The following is a 21,114-nucleotide window of genomic DNA, read 5'->3' on the forward strand; positions in this document are numbered from 1 at the left end:
GAGGAAGATTTGTTTGACAGCTGGTAAACCCTAACCATTTGAACTTGCTTATCAGACTGCAACATGGTGATATCAGGATGTTTTGTGATTTGGGTTGCCCCCTTTCCCCCAGTATACTTTCAGTGTCTTCAACACTATCTGTAGGACCACGCCAAGAAAAGTTTCACTTGCTGAAATTGTCTGTCATGCTGTTTTTAAGGGTATGAAGTATCGGTCTAAGGAAAAAGATAGTCATTCCATTTGTGATGCTGTGCTGGAAGGAACAGACGTAAGTAAGTCCTTATTCTAAAGATTTATTTTCTGGTATTCAGAAGCCTTCATATTGGACTACTATTGTCAGTTAGCAGTTGACATATCTTATACTCCCACAATCAGGGCAGTAATGCATGGCAAAAGGAGTAATCAGGGGTGTAGTCATCCTGATTATGTGGGGGTTGTAAGAGCTGATAATATGGTTGCTAGGCAACCACCAAGTGCTTCCTCCCTCCAAAGATGTTGTCACAAGCTCTCTGTTGAAAATCAGCTAACTGTAGCTGAAATGCCTTCATAGGGGCTTCGGCAACACCCAGATTTGCCATTTCCCTCCTACGGAAACATGTGGCCTAGGTGCTTCAGAGGGTCACATTACCTCAGTGAAGATTATCACCAACAATATGCAGGTAAGCAAAAACACTCCTACCTTATATTCTGGTGATAAAACAATAAAGAAATGTCTTCCCTTCCAAACACAATGTATAAGTTCTCGAGATGAACCACTTACTCCCTTTCTTGACAATGAAATTAGACTAACAAGAGTCAGATTTCTAAAGGTTCCACATAAAGAGAAGCATATTATGGTCCAGTCATAGATGGCCACTGCTGTCTGTACCCATAACTAACAGCATGTATGGACATTCTCAAAGCCCATTGGCATAGATTCCTGGGAGAGAGAGCTAGACAACCTTAGGCTTGGGACAGCCACCATATTGCCTTCCAGATTTTAGGACTCCAACTCCAGGGCTGGCCCAAGACATTTTGCTGCCTGAAGGAAAAGAAAGATGGCACACACATACTTCTTTAGATGCATTTGTCCTTTGAATATGCTAGTCCACATGGATGGTAACACCTTGAGGTCAGTCTTGGCAGACAATAGCAATTGTGGGAGGACATTGGGGTAGAGGAGAAATTTGGCTTGGTTGGCATTTTAATGTGAACCTACCTAATTTGTACCTCTTGAAATGATATGTGAACTCAGATGCAGCTGTCCTGTGCAACATGCAATTCTCTGAAATTTTGTGCTGTTCTCCAAAAAAATGTGTATAAAATTATGTATATTAGGGGAAGTGTGCATAAAAATGCATTTATTAGTGAAAGTTACAAAAAAGGATTATATTAGGGGGAATCGCTTGCAAAAATATGTGCATTAGAGAACTGCATGCTGAAATGCTGATGATTTTTTTGTGATCACTTTATGAAAGAAAAATCACAAACTAATGCAGAAATGTGGTGCACTGATTGGAAAAATGAGAAATTGAGAAAAATCAGAATTGACAAGTTAATCCATCGTTAGAGGATATAGAAAGAGGGGACAGTTTCTAATGTTACTTGCTATGTGGTCCCCTATCCTCAAGTAATAGGAAGCTCCAGGTAGTTTTTTGGGTAAGAGACCACTAGAGACATGCATCCTTCATTTTATTTTGTTTCTTTATAAAACATTTCTATATTGCCCTTGGCTCTAAACAGAACCCCACCTCCATGACAGATTTTGTAATAATCAATGATGTGCTGATAGAGTGAGTAATGCAGGAGGCCATAAGGGAGAATGATTTGTGCTAAGTACACAGTTGCATAGGGTGGCCAGTGATGCAAAACAAGACAGGGCTCCTGCACCTTTAATTGTTTTGTAGAGAGGGAATTTCTGCAGATGTAGCTTGCATGACAAGCCATGCTTGCTGAAATTCATCTTCTACACAGCAAACAGGAGTTTGGCAGAGAAGGTGTAGGGAGGAAGAGACAAAGACAAAGGGGGCTCTGAAGCAGAGCTTGGAAAAGTTACTTTTTTGAACTACAACTCCCATCAGCCCCAGCTAGCATGGCCACTGGATTGGGCTGATAATAATAATAATAAATAAATTTAATTTCTGTGTCGCCTATCTGGCCAAAGGCCACTCTAGGCGACGTACAAAACAGTTAAAACACAATGAGATAAAATACAATAAAAAACAGTATGAGAATAATACAGCAGCAACAATGGGAGTTGTAGTTCAAAAAAGTAATTTTTCCAAGCTCTGCTCTGAAGCCATGTGCTCTAGCTGTGTGCTCTGAAGGGCTTGATTGGAAGGGGCATGGCCTGATAGCTGCTGGCTGAAGGCACATGTCCTGATAGCTGCTGAGTGCAACTAGGAGCAGATGTGTGTGCTGGGAGTTTTCATTTTGTTTCCTGACTCCTAACTGAGCAGAGCAGAGGGAGCTGTGTCGGCTGGTCCAGAGGATATATAAGTAAGCCAGCTCTCAGAGAGTGAGTGAACAGGGAGAGCTAACATGAGTTTGGCAGAGGAGTTTGGCAGGGGAGGTCAAAGGGAAGGTCACTATTTTTTTTTTCTTGAATGGCATCAACAACGAAGTGGAGGAAACTCTGTGGAAAAGGGTGACAGGAGTAGAAGAGCTGGAAGACACCCTTCACTGTGGATCTATGGAACTGCTTCGAGGCACTTGAGGATGAGACTAGAGGACAGTCTGCAGGCGAAGAATTACAGGAGACCCCATGCGACAGTGAGTGAGAGGCTGAAGCTCAATGAAGCAGAGGCAATGAAACCACGCCTCATGACAAGAAGAAGAGAAGAGTAGTAGTAGTTGTAGTAGTAGTAGTAGTGGGAGACTTCCTACTGTGTAGGATTGAAACCCAAGTATGTTGAGAAGATCCATGGACTCACCAGGTATGCTGTCTCCCTGGAAGATGGATTAGAGATGTGATGGAAGAATTGCCATCACTCATAAAAACCACTGACATCATATAGGAACTAATGATACTGCCAAGTAGAGCTACAAAGAAATCACATCAGACTTTGAAGCTCTGGGAAGGGAACTCAAGGACTTTGGGGTCCAGATAGTTTTCTCATTCACCTTTCTGGAACTTAGAAGAGGAGTAGAAAAGGAAAGAAAAATGACTGGTGGTGCCAATGCGACAGGTTTGGATTCTGGGACCACAGGCTACTCTTACTGAAAGATGGACTGCCGGCATTTGATGGGTTGCACCTCACAAGAACAGGGAAGAATGTGTTTGGCCACAGCATGGAGAATTTCATCAGGAGAACTTTAAACTGAATCCTAAGGGGAAGGGGATGTAAACTTGGCGGTAACAGCTAACAAAGGCTTGTGCACAGTACGAGGAACTGAGTGAACTACTCTAATGGGGTCCAGTAGTAGTATTCATAAAAATGTAGGAAGGAAGCCAGGCCATAAATCACATGGTCTTTGATGTCTGTATACTAATGCCCAGAGTATAGGAAACAAACAGGACAGTAAATACGACTTGATAGGTATAACTGAAACTTGGTGGGATCTCCCATGAGTGAAAAAAAGCAATTGACGGATATAACTTGTTCAAAAAGAACAGAAGGAATAGAAAGGGAGGTAGAGTCACACTATATGTTAAAAATATATATCCCTGCACAGAAATACATGAAGATGAGCTTGGTAACTCCACTGAGAGTATCTGGATTAAAATTAATGGGGCAAGTAGTAAAAGGAACATGGTTGTTAGAGTCTACTACCAACTACCCAATCAAGGAGAAGATGGGGATGAAACTTTTGCAAAGCAAATTGCCAATGTTTCGAGGAGGCATGACATAGTAGTAATGGAGGACTTCAGTTACCTCAATATCTGTTGGGAGACAAATTCTGCCAAACACTGCCCCTCCAAGAAATTCCTGACTTGGGCTGGGGATAATTTTCTCCTAGAGAAAATGAAGGAAGCAACCAGAGGATCAGCTCTCCTTGACTTGATTCTAACCAATAGAGATGACTTGGTGGGTGAAGTGGCAGTTACAGGAACTCTGGGGGAAAGTGACCATGCTATGCTTGAGTTCTTGATTTTAAAGGAAGCAAAAGCTGAGAGTAGCCATACCCGTAACCTGGACTTCAGGAAAGCTTATTTTAATAAACTCAGAACAATGGTAAGTAAGGTTTCATGGCAAGCGAGCCTGATGAGAAAAGGAGTCCAAGATGGGTGGGAGTTTCTAAAAAAGGAAATTTTAAAGGGACAATGGCAAACAGTTCCATCAAGGAAAAAAGGGGGAAGACAGACAAGAATCAAATGTGGCATTTGGACATGACCTGAAAATAAAAAAGGATACATACAGGAAGTGGAATGAAGGCCAGACCACAAAGGAAGAATACAGATAGGTAGCACAGAATTACAGGGCTGGAGTCGGGAAGGCTAAAACTGAGAATGAGCTGAGATTAGCGAGAGATGACAAAAGCAACATCCATAGTAAAAGACAGAGAAAAGAAATAGTGGCACACTTCCTCAATGAGGATGGCAAAATGATGACAGATGTCAAAGAAAAGGCAGAAGTGCTCAATTCCTACTTTGGCTGTCTTCTCCCAAAAAAGGGTCTATGACCCTCCTGGGAAATGTGAAGTTGAAGGGGTAGGATTGCAGCTTGAGATCGATAGACAAATGGTCAAGGAATACCTAATCACTTTGAATGAGTTCAAATTTGCAGGGCCTGACAAACTGCATCCTAGAGTATTGAAGGAACTGGCTGAAGAACTCTCAGAACCGCTGTCTATCATCTTTGTGAAATAGTGGAGGATGGGTGAAGTGCTGGATGACTGGAGGAGGGCTAACGTTGTTCCTGTCTTCAAAAAGAGCAAAAAGGAGGAACCTGGGAACTATAGACCAGTCAGCCTGACATCAATCCCTGGGAAAATTTTGGAGCAGATTATAAAGTGGTCAGTCTGTAAGCACCTTGAAAACAATGCAGTGATTACTAGAAGGCAACATGGATTTATCAAGACCAAATCCTGCTAGACTAATCTTATCTCATTTTTTGATTGGGTAATCCCCCTGGTCGACTGTAGGAATGCTGTGAACATAATATATCTCAACTTCAGCAAAGCTTTTGACAAAGTGCCCCATGATATTCTGATTAGCAAGCTAGCTAAATGTGGGCTGGATGGAACAACTATCATGTGGATCCACAGATGGCTACAGAATCATATTCAAACTGGGGGGATGTAACAAGTGGGGTACCACAGGGCTCGGTCCTGGGCCCAGTGTTCTTCAACATTTTTATTAATGACTTGGATGAGGAGGTGAAGGGAATGCTAATCAGATTTGCAGATGATACAAAATTGGGTAGGATAGCCAATACCTTGGAAGACAGAAACAAAATTCAAAGGAATCTTGATAGCCTGAAGCATTGGGCTGAAAACAACAGAATGAAATTTAACAGAGATAAGTGCAAAGTTCTACACCTAGGAAAAAGAAACCAAATGCACAGTTATAAGATGAGGAATACTTGGCTCAGCAATACTACATGCAAAAACAATCTTGGGATTGTTGTAGCTCACAAGCTGTATATGAGCCAACAGTGTGATGTGGCTGCAAAAAAGGCAAATGCTATTTTAGGCTTCATTAATAGAAGTATAGTTTCCAGATCACATGAAGTAGGTTCCCCTCTATTCAGCACTGGTTAGGCCTCATCTTGAATAGTGCATCCAGTTCTGGACACCACACTTTAAGAAGGATGCAGACAAACTGGAATGGGGAACGAGGGCAACAAGGATGATCAAGGGACTAGAAACAAAGTTCTGTGCGGAGAGACTGAAAGAACTGGGCATGTTTAGCCTTGAGAAGAGAAGACTGAAGGGAAATATGACAGCACTCTTCAAGTACTTGAAAGGTTACCACACAGAGGAGGCTCAGAATCTCTTCTTGATTGTCCCAGAGTGCAGGACACAGAATAATTGGCTCAAGCTGGAAGCCAGATTTTGACTGAACATCAGGAAAACTTCCTAACTGTTAGAGCGGTACGACAATGGAACCAATTACCTAGGGAGGTGCTAGGCTCTCCAACTAGAGGCATTCAAGAGACAGCTGGATAGGCACCTGTCGGGTATGCTTTAATTTGGATTCCTGCACTGAGCAGGGGGTTGAACTCAATGGCCTTATAGGGCCCTTCCAACTCTATGATTCTATGAAAGGTACAGGAGCCCACCCTTCTTTTTCATCACTGGCCTACCCTATAGTTGCATCAGGGCATCTCCCCCAAATCGTCAACAACTCCCTCAGCCATGCTGACTAGGGCTGATGGGAGTTGTAGTCCAGCAACATCTGGGGACCCAAAGGTTTGGAAAGGCTGAGGTAAACAATTCCAAACTCTTTTCACTTAGTTTCCTTTTAGGTATGGACAGATCTGTCAATTTTGGTTCTCTCTGTTTCTCATTTTTCCAGTCTTAAATTCAGTTCTCTACATTTCTGCAGCAATTTGCATTTTTTTAATCCTCATGAATATTCTCCAGCATGTTAGTGTGAATTTCTCCTAATAAACAAATTGTGTAGACAGTTTTTTATTGTCATATAATGCATTTTTGCATGTTAGTTGAAATGAAATGGATCTTTATTGCTCAGAGCCATAGGCTACCACAATTAAACACATGTAAAAGGAAAACAGAAAATACATATTAAAATACAAGTCATATTTCAACAAAACACAAAATGTTAGTTTTACTCATATATTCATTTTTATGCACACTTTCCACTACTATACGCATTTTTGTAAACATTGGTTGGCAAAGGGGGTTGGACTTGATGGCCTTATAGGCCCCTTCCAACTCTACTATTCTATGATTCTATGAAACTGCATCGCAAAATTTGAGTGAGTGTGAATTTCAAAGGATGGCTGTGTTTCACTTCTCATATTGTTTCAGAAAGTGTGAATTTGATACATTCAGCTTTAAATGTGAACTACATCAAAATTCTTGCCCATCCCTACTTTCTTTGTCTCCCCTTCTCACAATTTACATAGAGCACACTAGTGCCTCGCACAGCTCATGTCTACCACAGCTATAAACTTAATGCTCATCCTCTGTTCCCAGAACTCTATTTCTCTAATGGAGAATGGATGCTCACCAAGCTACAACTGATATAAATGGTGATGAATTCACCATGCAGATGTGCCTTCAGTCTCCGTCCACCCTGCAAGTGAGTATAACCCAAGATGTACTGTAAGATAGCTAGCTCTGGATAATGGGCAGCTGAAAAGCCTGCCCTATCTATGACCAGGAGATTTTACATAAGAGGTCATAGGTCACCCAACAACATGAAGGAGGTGATCTGTACAAAGTATTTGAGGGCACAAGCTGTTTATTCAAGTTAATGTTTTCCAGTGGCTAATGCAGCTATGACTTGCTGTAGGACCTCAAAGTGGCTCCCAGGACACTGGCATTTTTCTGAATTTCAAAGAAAGGAATATCTGTGCGAATAGAAGCCAGCCCACAGACATTACTATAAGCATGGATCTATAGCACAAAACAGGACAGAGTTTGGGGAATATCTTTATAGTCTGAGACAGCTTCTTACATAGGTATGAACCACTGTTGATTGGGTGACAGGCATGGCTGTCTCCTGGGCATTGGGTTGACAGCAAGGAAGGAAGAGCTGGGAGAAGGAAATGCCTGGAAAGTAGGTCACCTATCACAATTGTAACCACCCAGCCTGTGCTCAGTGGGGGATCAGCTGTTCTCTGCAATCGAGCTCATTGGCCATGAGCAACCACTATGCATTGTAGGGCCGAAAGGCCTTTTTTTTTGTAAGCTAAGGGAGCCCTTTGTGTTTGCCTGCCAAAATAATTAGCCTGCAAATATTGCTGTCTATTTTAAATTATGTAAATGTGCCAAACTGTCTTGTTAGCAGTAAGACATAGATTACTGACTGCATTTCCATGTATTAAAAGCCTGCTTATGCTAGTGCTAATAGCTCAGCTGTTTAGAATAATTACCTACACATCTTGCAGAATTGTCTCTACATTTCTGTGAGATTGGAGATCAGCAGCTTCATGGCATCATGTAAACCCTTTGCTCAAAACTGCCATTCTGTATTTATGATCCCATAATCCAGACGGACACTGAAAATGGAGAGAACACCCTTTGCATTTGTGTAAGCATAATGGTGTGGCTATAGAAAGTGAGCAATCAAAATGATTTTTAGATATCATTTTCAATCCAGGATCACTCCTGATTCACAATTCAGATTAGTTATAAATACATCACTTCCTGAAGCCCTCCCCCCTTGATTTCAGAGTCCCCACAACCGGCTATGAAAACTCACTTTGGAGAGGTGTTATAGGCAGAGCTTGGAAAAGTTACTTTTTTGAACTACAACTCCCATCAGCCCAATTCAGTGGCCATGCTGGCTGGGGCTGATGGGAGTTGTAGTTCAAAAAAAGTAACTTTTCCAAGCTCTGGTTATAGGAAACATCACCTAAGGTTAGAGCATCTTACTTTGTCTTATGCAGCAACATGCTCCCATCTCTTTGACTCTGTTTTACTCAGCTCTGATTCAGCTGCCAGATTGACAGAAATAGAGACATTCAGGCAGAAAAAGGTTCCTCCAAGGACACACAGTAAACTCCTGCCATTGCAAAAGGAGGATCCTTCGGTTATGAACTCCCAAACCTGCATTTAAAGAAAGGACCTTCCATACCACTTCCATAGCTAATTCAGTTAATTCAGCTTTAGGTAGATTTTGAAAATTATTGGTAGACCATATGTAGCATCAGAGGGCCTATGGATATGGAACACAAGCAAGCACTATTGATACTGACAGTAATACAATCTTAGCAGGCTTGTTAACAACAAAAATGAACAACAAAACAACAAAGAAGTGAAGATTCTCAGTGCTGCCATTAGCTGGAGTGTGGATAGACAAATCTTTCCATTTGGGTTTCTCTCAAGGTCTTAATTTCCCACTCTTAAGTTCAGTTCTCCACATTTCCACATCATTTTGTGATTTTTTTTTCTTTAAAAGTCCTCATGAAAATTCATCAGCATTTTAGAGCTAATTTTCTCCTAATATACACATTTATATGCAGTTCTGTCTAATATACACATTCTTGCAAAGCGATTGCACCTAATATAATGCATTTTGACCATTATTTCCACTAATATATTCATTTTTATTCACACGCTGCCCCAATATGTCTATTTACATACACATTACCTGGCTGAAGAATGGCTTTGCAAAATTCAGAGAAGGGCCAATTTTGAAGGATGGCTGTGTTTCAGTAGACATATTGGTTTGTAAAGTATGGATTAGGCAGGTTCCCCTTTAAATGTAAAGTGAAATGTATTTCTTCCCCACCCCAAGTCAGGACCCAGTGGTTTCTCTCTCTTGCTCTGGCATCTAAGAAGCCTCACTTCATAAGCAAGGTGAGGCTAGCAAAGCTTTTTGTGAAGCTGGCTATGCAATGCAGCTAAATCAAAACATAACGAGGGTCGTCATGAATATATCAGAGCCTTTGCCTCACACTGTCAACTTAAAGCCATTACCTAGTGGATGTATTGAGGGCTGAACAGGTTCCATCTTATTAAACTAACTGGTCCTGACAAATGCTGGGAGCTTGAATCTTCCCAAGACTTCATAATCACTTTGCTATGGCACTGCCCCAGGATCCCCTGTCTTTGGCAGGATGTTTCTGACAAAATCAGTCTAGGAGCAAAATCAGAACTAGTGACCATATTTTCCTGCTAGCTAAATGCCACATGTTAGTTGAGTTCCTGTCTGTGCCCTTAGCTAATAGTATGTTCATTCTCACAGTCCATTGCCTAACAGAGGCACCATTTAGGGATGGAATGGGAGGGCAGCCCCCTATTACAGGCCACATGTAACAATTCCTCACTTTGATTCTACAGAGATATTGCTGAGGTTTGTGTTTCTTGGCTCAGCCGTAAGAGTCTCGGGGGTTCATAATGCTTGTGTCAAATACAGGGATGGGTGAGAAATAGGATTCAGTTCGCATTTCAAGCTAAATTGATCAATTGTGCACTTTCCAAAACAATATGAGGACACAGCTGACCTTCAAAATTCACTTATCCAGATTTTGCAATGCAGTTCACCAACCAATGTTTACAAAAATGCATAGAGTAGGGGAAAGTGTGCATAAAGATGAATATATGAGTGAAAATAACATACAAAATGCCTTATATTAGGAGAAATTGCTTGCAAAAATTTGCTCATTAGTCAAAATTGCCCACACAAATGTGTTTATTAGGAGAAACTTGCACTAAAATGCTGGAGAATTTTATGAGGATTTTTTTTTAAAAAAAAATAGCAAATTGCTGCAGAAATGTGGAGAACTGAATTTAAGATTGGAAAAATGAGAAATGGAGAGAACTGAAACTGACAGATCTTTCCATCTCTGCTCAAATATAAGGTGAGTATTATAAATGTGCATTCAACTCCTTTTCAGATGTCAGTAGCCTTTGGTAATACTATATTTCCTGGGTCTACGTGTATACTATACAGCTGCCAGGAGGGAGAGATTTCCCTCCCACTTGTCACTGCTGGAGTAATATCAGCCATGTAACTGAGCAAGCAGGAAGCAGGATCTCTCCCTCATCAGCCAGCTAAGGAATGTGGTAATCCAAGTCCCTGTATTAAAAAAGGATGAGAGCAACCGAAAGCTTAGAATATGGAAACAGGCTGAGAAGGCTGGGATTTGACTTTTAAAAGCAAATTGGAGATGTTTCTCTAGAAATCTGGTGTGTGGGAGTGCATTTTCGGACAGCCTCAAAGCCTGTATATTTGATTTAAAAATGCAAATATTGGCCAAGTCCCTCAAAGAAAGGGCTGTGTGCATGCAACCTGCTTGTTGCTGTTGCATAAATCTGTGTATCCTTTCCACAGCTCCTGAATCTGTTTGGGCCACAGCTCCTGAATCTATTTTCTTCACCACGCTATGTCCCCATTACACCATCCGGTTTGCATCTGGTTTGTGAAGTCCTGAAAATAAGTAATATTCCAGAAGTCTGAAGCAAGTGACATGTGTAACTCATCAGCATTCCAGTTTGTATAAAGCCTCTTGTCCAGGCCTCAGTCAATGGAAGTGTGTGTGTGTGTGTGTGCACGCGTGCACACGTGCCTATAGCAGGATCATAAGCAACAACCACGTTTGGATGCAGACATTGGTGATGGGTGTTACCACACAGTCCCAGTGAACACAGACATCCTAAGTGTAGGTGTGACCCAGTGTGAACCAGATAATAAAGTACTAGTGTGGCCTGTTTTCAAATGTCAGATTCACTGTCACTCACCACTTTCAGCTTCAGTTTCCCTTCTGAATGGGAAAACTTTGCTGTAGTCCTAAACCAGCTTACTAGGGAACAAGCCCCATTGAACACAGTGGGATTTACTTTCAAGAAAATGTGCACAGGATTGTGCTTCCTCACAGGATTGTTGTGAAGGAGACCAAGCTAAAGACTGTTAAGTACTATGCACGTTATCAGCCTGTTTTCTAAGAAGTAAGTCCAATTTATTTCAGTGGGGACTAGGATTGAAGTCTAAGCATACAGAGGAAACACTGATAAAGATACTTGGTACTTCCCATGAACTAGACCCCAGAAATTGAGAACATCTGTAGGTGCCATAATTGCCAGAAAAATCTGAACATACAACATTTGTATACTTCTCCCTCAAACACAAGACTCAGAAAAGTGTGCTCCAAATGGTTGAGTTGCTTCACGCAGAAGGTCATATTTGGCACATTACTAGTCCAAGACACTATGCATTCTTGATTACTAGAGAAATCTGAGATACATTTATAAATGTCTCCTTAGAAACGGGGGCCATGAGCTGTACGCAAGACTGACTCTATCATTAGGCAGAATGAGCTGGCTGCCTGAGGCAGCAGATGCTGGGAGCAGCCAAGAGGTGTGGAGAGCAGAGTTGTGTGTTCCATGTGACTTGCTCTTCCCCAAGCTGTCCTGCTGCCCTCAGATGCAGTGGAGGACAATGTCACATCTCCAGCACTGAAATAAGATCCATCTGCCAGTCCACTTGGCTTCTGTTTGTGGAATGGAGAAGGATGCTATTCTGTTCTTCACCTGAAGCAGCATATGCCAAGTCAGGGTAGAGACACACTTATTGTTGTGCCGGTTCCTGTGTGTCTCCACCTCTCTTTTTTTAAAACAAGGGCACATGACTCTAGTCAAACTCCACCCCTTTTTACTCTAAAACCTGGTCGGATCAGCTTGAGTGGTTTTTCGTTGTTGTTGTTAATTCAGCTTCAGGTAGATTTTGCAAATTATTGGTAGATCAGCACGTTTGCCTTCCAGGTGCGGTCAATAGAAATGCTCTGCTGCAGACTCAGGCAGAAACAGTGATTGGCCCAACACTTTGCTGTGGGCGGTCCTGAAAGGTCTGAAGTCAGCAGTGGGGAAGGGAGGTGTGACCAGCAGAGGGCAGAGTCCAATGCAGCCAGAAAAACTATTTTTTGCTGCTTTTGAAGCAAGTAGTGTGCCCAAAGCCTCAGCCCATTAGAAACACAGGAAGCTGCTTTCTGCTGAGGCAACCCCATGGTTCATCTAGCTTAGTATTGTCAACAATGAGTCTTTTCCAGCCCTAGTTAGAGATAGGGCTCTCTGAGGTCAGATTTTTTCTGCTCTTTGGGGTCAGATTTTTTACTCCCATCCAGCTATAAAACATTCTCACGTTCTTGGTGTTTTTTATTTGGGGCAGGTGCATGTGTATGTATGTGTAGGCTAAATTTCTAAGCATCTATGGCTGGTGCTGTGGAATGCATACTGGGCAGAAGAAACCAAATTACAATTCCCAGGGGCAATCCAATAATACACAGTCACCAAGCACCAAAAGTGTAGATGTGCCAATATTAGAAACTGGGAGATATATTTTGGAAAATACTCTACAGTACTTTTTTAAGAACAAGGGAAGATAACTAAGATCAGGTCAGACTATTTGTGCATCTAGGCCATTATTGTCTCCTCTCACCAGCAGAGGCTCTTTTGGATCTGTAGCAGAGATCTTTCACATCACCTGCTACCTGATCATTGTAACTGAAGATGCCAGGAAATGAATCTAGGGCCTTCTGCATGCACAGCATGTGTTCTACCATGAAACAATGGTTCACTCCCCTTTTCTGCATACTCACCAAGAAAGCTCATAAATATTGAACTGATTCCAAAACTGAGCTAAAAGAAGTCTGCCCGCTATTTGTTAAGGTCCTTCCAGGCCACAGAGAAAGCTGAATGTTGATATGCATGTGCAGCCCAGCACACTGATTGCTGAAAAATATTGCAGTGTTTGCACCATCAAACAATAAAAAACTGGGGGATGAAGTTCACTTCTAAGAGTGGCCAGCATTCCAGTACAGAGCAGCCAAAGGACACATAAGAGGGAATGTTGGGCTCTGCAAATTCTGCTGTCCCTTCAGACTTGAAATTTGGAGGAAATTTGGGGTTGGAAGTAAGTGTCTATATTTGCAAAATGCAAGTTTGCTAGCATATCTAATGTTTTATACTCTGGCTATTGACCATTGGTCAAAGGCCACATTCACACCATACATTTATTCCACTATTATTCCACTCTAAACAGTCATTATTTCTCCCAAAGAATCCTGGGAAGGGTAGTTTGTGAAGGGTGCTGAGAGTTGTTAGGAGACTCCTATTATCCTCACAGATTTACAATTCTCAGAGTGGTTTAACAATCAATCCCTCTTCCCAGGGAACTCTGGGAATTACAGGTCTATGAGGAGAATAGGGGGTCTCCTAACAACTCTCAACACTCTTCACAAATTACGTTTCCCAGGGTTCTTTGGGGGAAACTAGGACTGTTTAAAGTGGAATAATAGTGGAATAAATGTATGGTGTGAATGTGGTCACAGTGTGCTTCCAATGGTGTACATCCTCCTGTCCTCTAGGACAGCGTTCTTCAACCTTGAGACCCCAGATGTTGATGGAGTACAACTCCCATCATCCCTGACCATTGATCATGATGTCTGGGGATGATGAGAGTTGTATTCCAATAACTGGGGGCCCAAGGTTGAAGAACAGTGCTCTAAAAGTCACAACCATGGTGCAAGCACAAGAAAAGCAAGAGAAAAGGGGGCAATGCCATGGTTCCCATTAACTTACATGGCAGAAACTAAATTGGCTTCAGCTATGAAGACTGCTGAGATGTGGCCAAAATGTGTTCCCCTCTTGGAAAATGGGCTCACTGTTATGAAAGGCAAGGGACATTTTCTGTTCCTCCATCTCCAATATGTCTGACTGGAGCTGCTTTACTTTCTTCTGTAGAAGTCAGGGGCTTCCATTGATTTATATAGAAGGAAGGAAGTACAGGCAGGCAATCACACTGATGGGCTCTTCGCTAGTTAACAGAAGCAAGGTGGTGGCTCTGACAAACCTGGCAAAAGCTCCATATATGGGGGATAAATTGTGGCCGTTTATGGCATTCTGGTTCCTTCAGTCTAATTGTGGGTGGAGAATGAAAAGGAAAAAAGCAGAGCTTGGAAAAGTTACTTTTTTTGAACTACAACTCCCATCAGCCCCAGCCAGCATGGCCACTGGATTGGGCTGATGAGAGTTCAAAAAAGTAACTTTTCCAAGCTCTGGAAAAAGAGTCCAAAGAAACTGTGATGTCAGGCTTTGCAAGAGTGACCCCTCCAATGACATTCCATGGTCAGAGGAAAAAAAGTAAGAAAGCATCAAGAATGTGATTGCTGTAGCAACTATACTTGCAGCTGCACAACGCAGGGAGAGGGGGATATCCATGCTTATACCTGATAGTCTCATGTGTAACTTAGCAAATATGAGAAGAGATTTGATCAATGGTGGCTGCTGCTTATCCCCTTTGATTTTCTGAGTTTTAAACAAGGAGTTGAATGGCATGCCATGTTTTTGTGGGGACCCTGGGTTTTAGGTCAGTCATATAAGTGTTTTTTTCCAGACCAGAACCACAGAACTGCACCTTTCAGAGCCAGCTAGATAGTTGATCCTTTTTTCCTTTAATATCTTGGTTGTTAAAGTATATGAGATATGTGAACTTACTACTTGATGTGTGTGAACTCCTCCTGTGCACTCCTCAAAACTAACTTCTGCATATCTTGACTAAATTAGAAGGCAATCAGCATTGCCTGATACCTCTTTCCTCTGATGGTAGGGCTTCTCATTTGTTAAGATGATTTATGGTGCTAAGGGTAAACAAAGCACTTTTTGTGTTTTGTGTGTGTAAGTCTCTAGGGTCCCTCTTCTGAGAGCCTTAAATTATGTAATGAGTCCACCACGTAGCCTTTGTTTCTCTATTCTACTTTGATCTGCCTGGCTCTGGGCCCATGGCAAAAGCGACGTTGCTAACTACACTTGTTTTTGTCACCATGGAGACTCTGAAACCATTTTTCATGTTTTGAATTAGGCTGACTTTGACCAAGGCTGTTCATATTTCCTGTTATCTGTGAGAGTGATACTTTACAAAGATGGAATTTGGAATGTAACATGCAAGTCATTATCCCAATACTGTCTCTAGTCCTTATGGCTATAGAGATAAACTTGACAATTCATGAGCCCAGTGAGGCTTTCACTTGCCATGGGTTTGGGCTTCAGTATCGTCTGTAGCTCCTTTTCTCCTTCAAGTTTAGCTGAAGCCTAATAAATTATGAAAATTTAGCAAATATCTGCAAATTTGCTTAGCTCTTCCAAACTGTTCAAGTAGCTATTCTTGTTGCAGAATGTATACACCCCAAATAGTTTCTGCAAGCCTATGTAATTACTACGTTTTCATATCTTAAAGATATCTCAGAATGATTTATAGATTTATAGCAGAAGTAGGGATCTAGGATGCACACCTTAACGTGGTGAGGGGGGTTGAGAGTGTCAAAGAAGCTGAGAGCAATGCCGTCAGGAGTCTAGGCCAAGAGGCTAGACTCCTAGCAGGGTCACCCAAGGCAGAATGGTCAAAGCTGAGACACCAGACTAAGATGTATCCAAACTCAGAGGAAGGCAATGGTAAACCATCTCTGAATACCTCTTACCATGAAAACCCTATGAATTATTGTTGTTGTCATGTGCCTTCAAGTCGATTATGACTTATGGCGACCCTATGAATTAGTGACGTCCAATAGCATCTGTCGTGAACAGATCTTGTAAGTTCAGGTCTGTGGCTTTCTTTATGGAATCAATCCATCTCTTGTTTGGCCTTCCTCTTTTTCTACTCCCTTCTGTTTTTCCCAGCATTATTGTCTTTTCTGGTGAATCATGTCTTCTCATTATGTGTCCAAAGTATGAATAGACTATCCAAAATGCAACACAAGATAGTACTAGAAGATGAGACCCCCAGGTCAGATGGCATTCAGTGAGCTACTGGGGAAGAACAATGAACAAACACAAGTAGTGCTGTGACTAATAACGCAACTGGGTCACAGCCGAATAGAAGCCCACAGATGTGAAAAGAGAATCCAGAGCTGTACAATGTACACAATAGAAACATGGAATGTGAGAAGCATGAAACAGGGAAAGTTAGAAATTGCCAAGCAAGAAATGGGAATCTATCAACATTACAATACTTGGCGTGAGTGAATTAAAATGGACAGGAATGGGACATTTTCGATCAAGCAACTACAAATTATTTTATGCAGGAAATGAGAAATTAGGAAGAAACGGGGTTGCTTTAATAATGAGGTGATGTAGCAAAAGCAACTAGGAGCTATAATGGAAGGTCTGAGCGAGTTATATCAATGAGATTTAACGGGAAACCTATTAACATAACCATCATCCCAGCCTATGCTCCAACGGCAAATGCAGAAGAGCAATTGGAGAGACTTTATGCAGAAGTACAGGAAGAAACTGATCACACACCAAAACAAAATGTTCTGATAATCATGGGGGACTGGAATGCAAAAGTAGGGAACAGAGAAGAACTAGGAATTGTGGGGAAATGGGGCTTAGGAGATAGAAATGAAGCAGGAGAAAGACTTATTGAATTCTGTGAAGCCAACCATTTGTTTCTTGCAAACACAGTTTTTGAGCAACCGAAAAGACCACTGTACATGTGGACATTACCAAACAGTCAATACAGGAATCAAATTGATTATATAATTGGCAACAGAAGATGGAGAAGTTCCATACTTTCTGCAAAAACAAGACCAGGAGCAGACTGTGGTACAGATCATGAACTGGTTGCATTAAAAATCAGAGTAAAGCTAAAGAACAACAAAGCAATCATAATGCTAAAACACAATTTAAATAGCATCCCAGAAGAATATAAAGATCAAATAAGGAACAGGTTTGAGGCTTTAAAGTTAGTTGAGAGAACCAGAAGAACTATGGATTGAAGTCAGAGACGTTATCAGGGAAGAATGCAAAAAGACAATACCTCTTGTTAAAAAAGAGAAAGACTTCAATGGATGACTGAAGAAACTCTTAAAATGGTTAAAGACAGAAGGAAAGCAAAAGCAAAAGGAGGTAGAAACATGGTTAGAACCCTAAATGCAACAATACAGCGACTACGTAGGAACAAAGAGAACTATTACAATAGTTATTGTACAGAAGTAGAAGAGGACAACAAAAGGGGTAGAACAAGAGCCCAAATTTAAAGCAAGAGTAGGGATGCTGAATAATCAACAGGGAAACACACTGACTAACCAAGAAGAAATAAAAGGAAGATGGAAGCAATACACTGAAGAACTCTACAAAAGAGATGCAAGAATGACAGATTCATTCATGGCGGAACCTTATGATGAAGAACCAGAAATTTTAGAATGTAAGATGAAAGCTGCTCTTAAAATACTTGGAAGAAACAAATCAGCAGGAACAGATGGCATACCAATAGAGTTGCTACAAGCTACTGACACTGAATCTGTTCAAATTTTGACAAAAATTTGTCAACACATATGGAAAAGAAAACAATGGCCCACAGACTGGAAGCATTCCATATACATCCCAATTCCAAAGAAAGGGGATCCCAGGGAATGCAGTGATTATTTAACTATTGCCTTAATATTCCATGCAAGTAAAGTAATGCTCAAGATTCTACAATGAAGGCTTTTACCATATATGGAGCGAGAAGTGCCAGATGTCCAAATTGGATTTAGGAAGGGAAGAGATCATATCGCAAACATACGTTGGATAATGGAATGGACCAAGGAACTTCAGAAGGAAATCACCCTGTGCTTTATAGATTACAGCAAAGCCTTTGACTGTGTAGATCATGAAAAACTATGGAATGCTTTAAAAGAAATTTATGTACTGATCTTTGATTGAAATAAATTCTAATCTTTAAAAGAAATGGGGGTGCCACAGCAACTGATCATCCTGATGTGCAACCTATACTCTGGAGAAGAGGCTACTGTAAGGACAGAATATGGAGAAACTGATTGGTTCCCAATTGGAAAGGGTGTGAGACAGGGGTGCATTTTATCACCCTATTTGTTTAATCTATATGTAGAACATATCATATGGAAAGCAGGATTGGACCAAGATGAAGGAGGTGTGAACATTGGAAGGAGAAATATCAACAATTTAAGATATGCAGACAATACCATACTACTAGCAGAAACCAGTAATGTTTTGAAGCAAATGCTGTTGAAAGTTAAAGAGGCAAGCACAAAAGCAGGACTACAGCTGAACATCAACAAGACTAAAATAATGACAACAGAAGATTTATGTAACTTTAAGGTTGACAACGAGGACATTTGTCAGGATGCAGGATTGGGACCTTAGCACTTCAGAGGATGAGGAGGAGATCACTTTCTCAGAGCTGGGTGAAGAGGGGGAGGGAGAACTCTCAGAGATAGTGTTGCCCAGCGACCGCAGAGGCCTTGAAACTCCAACAGACAAAGCTACAGAAATTATTCAGGAATTTCCCACGCTCACCCCCCTCACTGAGCCGTTAGACCAAGAAGGAGGGGGGATTCCACTCCCTCCTCAGCCAGGGAAAAGTCAGTCTGATGGGCATGACGCTCACCCTCCCCTTTCTCCAATCCCAGAAACAGAATCTTCAGAAGAGGAGAGGGAGGCAGAACTTCCACCCTCACCAAGAACCCGGAGAAGGGAAAAACGGGTCAGGGGGAGAGAGAGAAGGGGCGGGGAAGAAATTGTCCTAAGGTGGAGTGAGAGAATTCGCACCAGAAAGCCCCCTTAATAAGGAGAAGGGGGGGGCGGAAATTCCTTGTTCTGTCAACTCTCTTGCATGTCGCAGGACACGTGTATTGTGTTGCTTCATGAGGAGACGTAGTCTCTGTCTGGATATTACACTAATAAAAACTGAATTGCTTTCATCGACTGGTGTGATTTCTGAGTCCAGCCCTGGACACAACAACATTCAACTTGTTAAGGATTATCAAAACTTTGGCACAGTCATTAACCAAAATGCAGATAATAGTCAAGAAATCAGAAGAAGGCTAGGACTGGGGAGGACAGCTATGAGAGAACTAGAAAAGGTCCTCAAATGCAAAGATGTGTCACTGAACACTAAAGTCAGGATCATTCAGACCATGGTATTCCCGATCTCTATGTATGGATATGAAAGTTGGACAGTGAAAAAAGAGGATAAGAGAAAAATCAACTCATTTGAAATGTGGTGTTGGAGGAAGACAAATAATTGGGTGTTAGAACAAATTAAACCAGAACTATCACTAGAAGCTAAAATGATGAAACTGAGGTTATCATACTTTAGACACATAATGAGAAGACCTGATTCACTAGAAAAGACAATAAAAACAGAAGGGAATAGAAAAAGAGGAAAGCCAAAAGAGATGAATTGATTCCATAAAGGAAGCCACAGACCTGAACTTACAAGATCTGAACAGGGTAGTTTATAACAGATGCTATTGGAGGTCACTGATTCATAGGGTTGCCATAAGTTGTAATCGACTTGAAGGCATATAACAACGAAAGGGATCAGCCATGTGGGCCAAATATGGCAGGTGAGTGGAGTCACCCACCTGTCAATCATCTGATATCACAATGACATCAGGTAATTTGGTGCTTTGCAGTCCTACAGTCAGGAGTTCAAACCACCTCACAGGCAGCAAGGTACTGCTGAAATGAGGAGGGCAACCCTTTGTTTTAACAGCTGAATCAGGAAGGGATTTGCATTGAAAATCCTACTAAAACTAAGGTAAAAATTTTTGTTTTAGCAGTACCATCCTGCCTGCTAGAAGCTTTGAAGTTCCAAAGCTGGAGCAGCCAAACTGAACAAACTGGTTTAAATCCTGCTCAGTTTGTCAGGATCCAATGCAAACCCCTTCCTTGAAGTTGCTGCTAAGATGAAGGGGGGGGAACGTCTGATTGAGCAGTATTAACTTCCCCATGCATCAGCTGATCTGCAGGAATCCAATCCTGCTTTGTGAACACTTCAGAAGCCACACTAGGGGTCAGCAGTGCCTGCAAAGTCCCTTCCAATCAGACCCCACCCTTACCTGGGGAAAACCATGACTGCTTAAAGTGGAATAATAGTGGAATAAACGTACAGTGGAAATGTGGCCAAAGAGAGGGAGGGTTGGGCAGGTAATAGCAACAACAGTGACGAGGAGGGAGGGGATGGGGGCAGTGTTGACCACCCAGTCAGTTGAAGCAGGTGGCTGCCTCTGAGTGCAGCGTATAGGAGGACACATAATCTTCTGCCCTTCCCAAACCACTACCTGAGCCACGTGGCCAGCCCTGAGAAGGCACATGGACAGAAGGGGTTGCTTTCAATGATTGTTCCACCAGCACAAAGTAGCAAATGATATCTATTCTTCATAATATTATCTTTTCATATTATATCTGAATGTACACACATATATACATATATTCAGTGGTTTAAAAATATGTGAGTCAGGTAACTTTTATCTTCCCTTCCATCCAGCCCAAGCAAGTTTGCTTCCAAAACTGAGCTGTGCATTTTAAAGGGCTCCAGTGCTGGCGATGATTGGGGGCAGTTCACTTATGTTTCTTCCAAGGGCTCGAGTGTGGTTGACTATATTATTACCCATAAGTCCCTGAAAACTCTGGGTTATAGTTTCAGAGTAGCAGATTGCTCTGATAGCGACCATCTGCCACTGGAATTTCTTTTTCCTATCCCAGGTGTGCTAGAGTTGAACACGCCACATCATGTACTCTCTAGCCCATCTACAACGG

At 41.7% G+C, this 21,114-nt stretch overlaps 1 long non-coding RNA gene across 1 annotated transcript; it reads left to right on the forward strand.

The window, feature by feature from the left end:
- Nucleotides 1–203: 203 nt before the first annotated feature.
- On the forward strand, nucleotides 204–11,357 carry LOC133386699 (uncharacterized). The gene is made up of 3 exons (XR_009763242.1): nucleotides 204–268; nucleotides 7,084–7,189; nucleotides 10,892–11,357. It is a non-coding gene; the product is annotated as an uncharacterized LOC133386699 (long non-coding RNA).
- The last annotated feature ends 9,757 nt before the right edge of the window (nucleotides 11,358–21,114 follow it).

Source organism: Rhineura floridana, chromosome 6, assembly GCF_030035675.1.
Source record: "Rhineura floridana isolate rRhiFlo1 chromosome 6, rRhiFlo1.hap2, whole genome shotgun sequence".
Classification (NCBI taxonomy): Eukaryota; Metazoa; Chordata; class Lepidosauria; order Squamata; family Rhineuridae; genus Rhineura; species Rhineura floridana.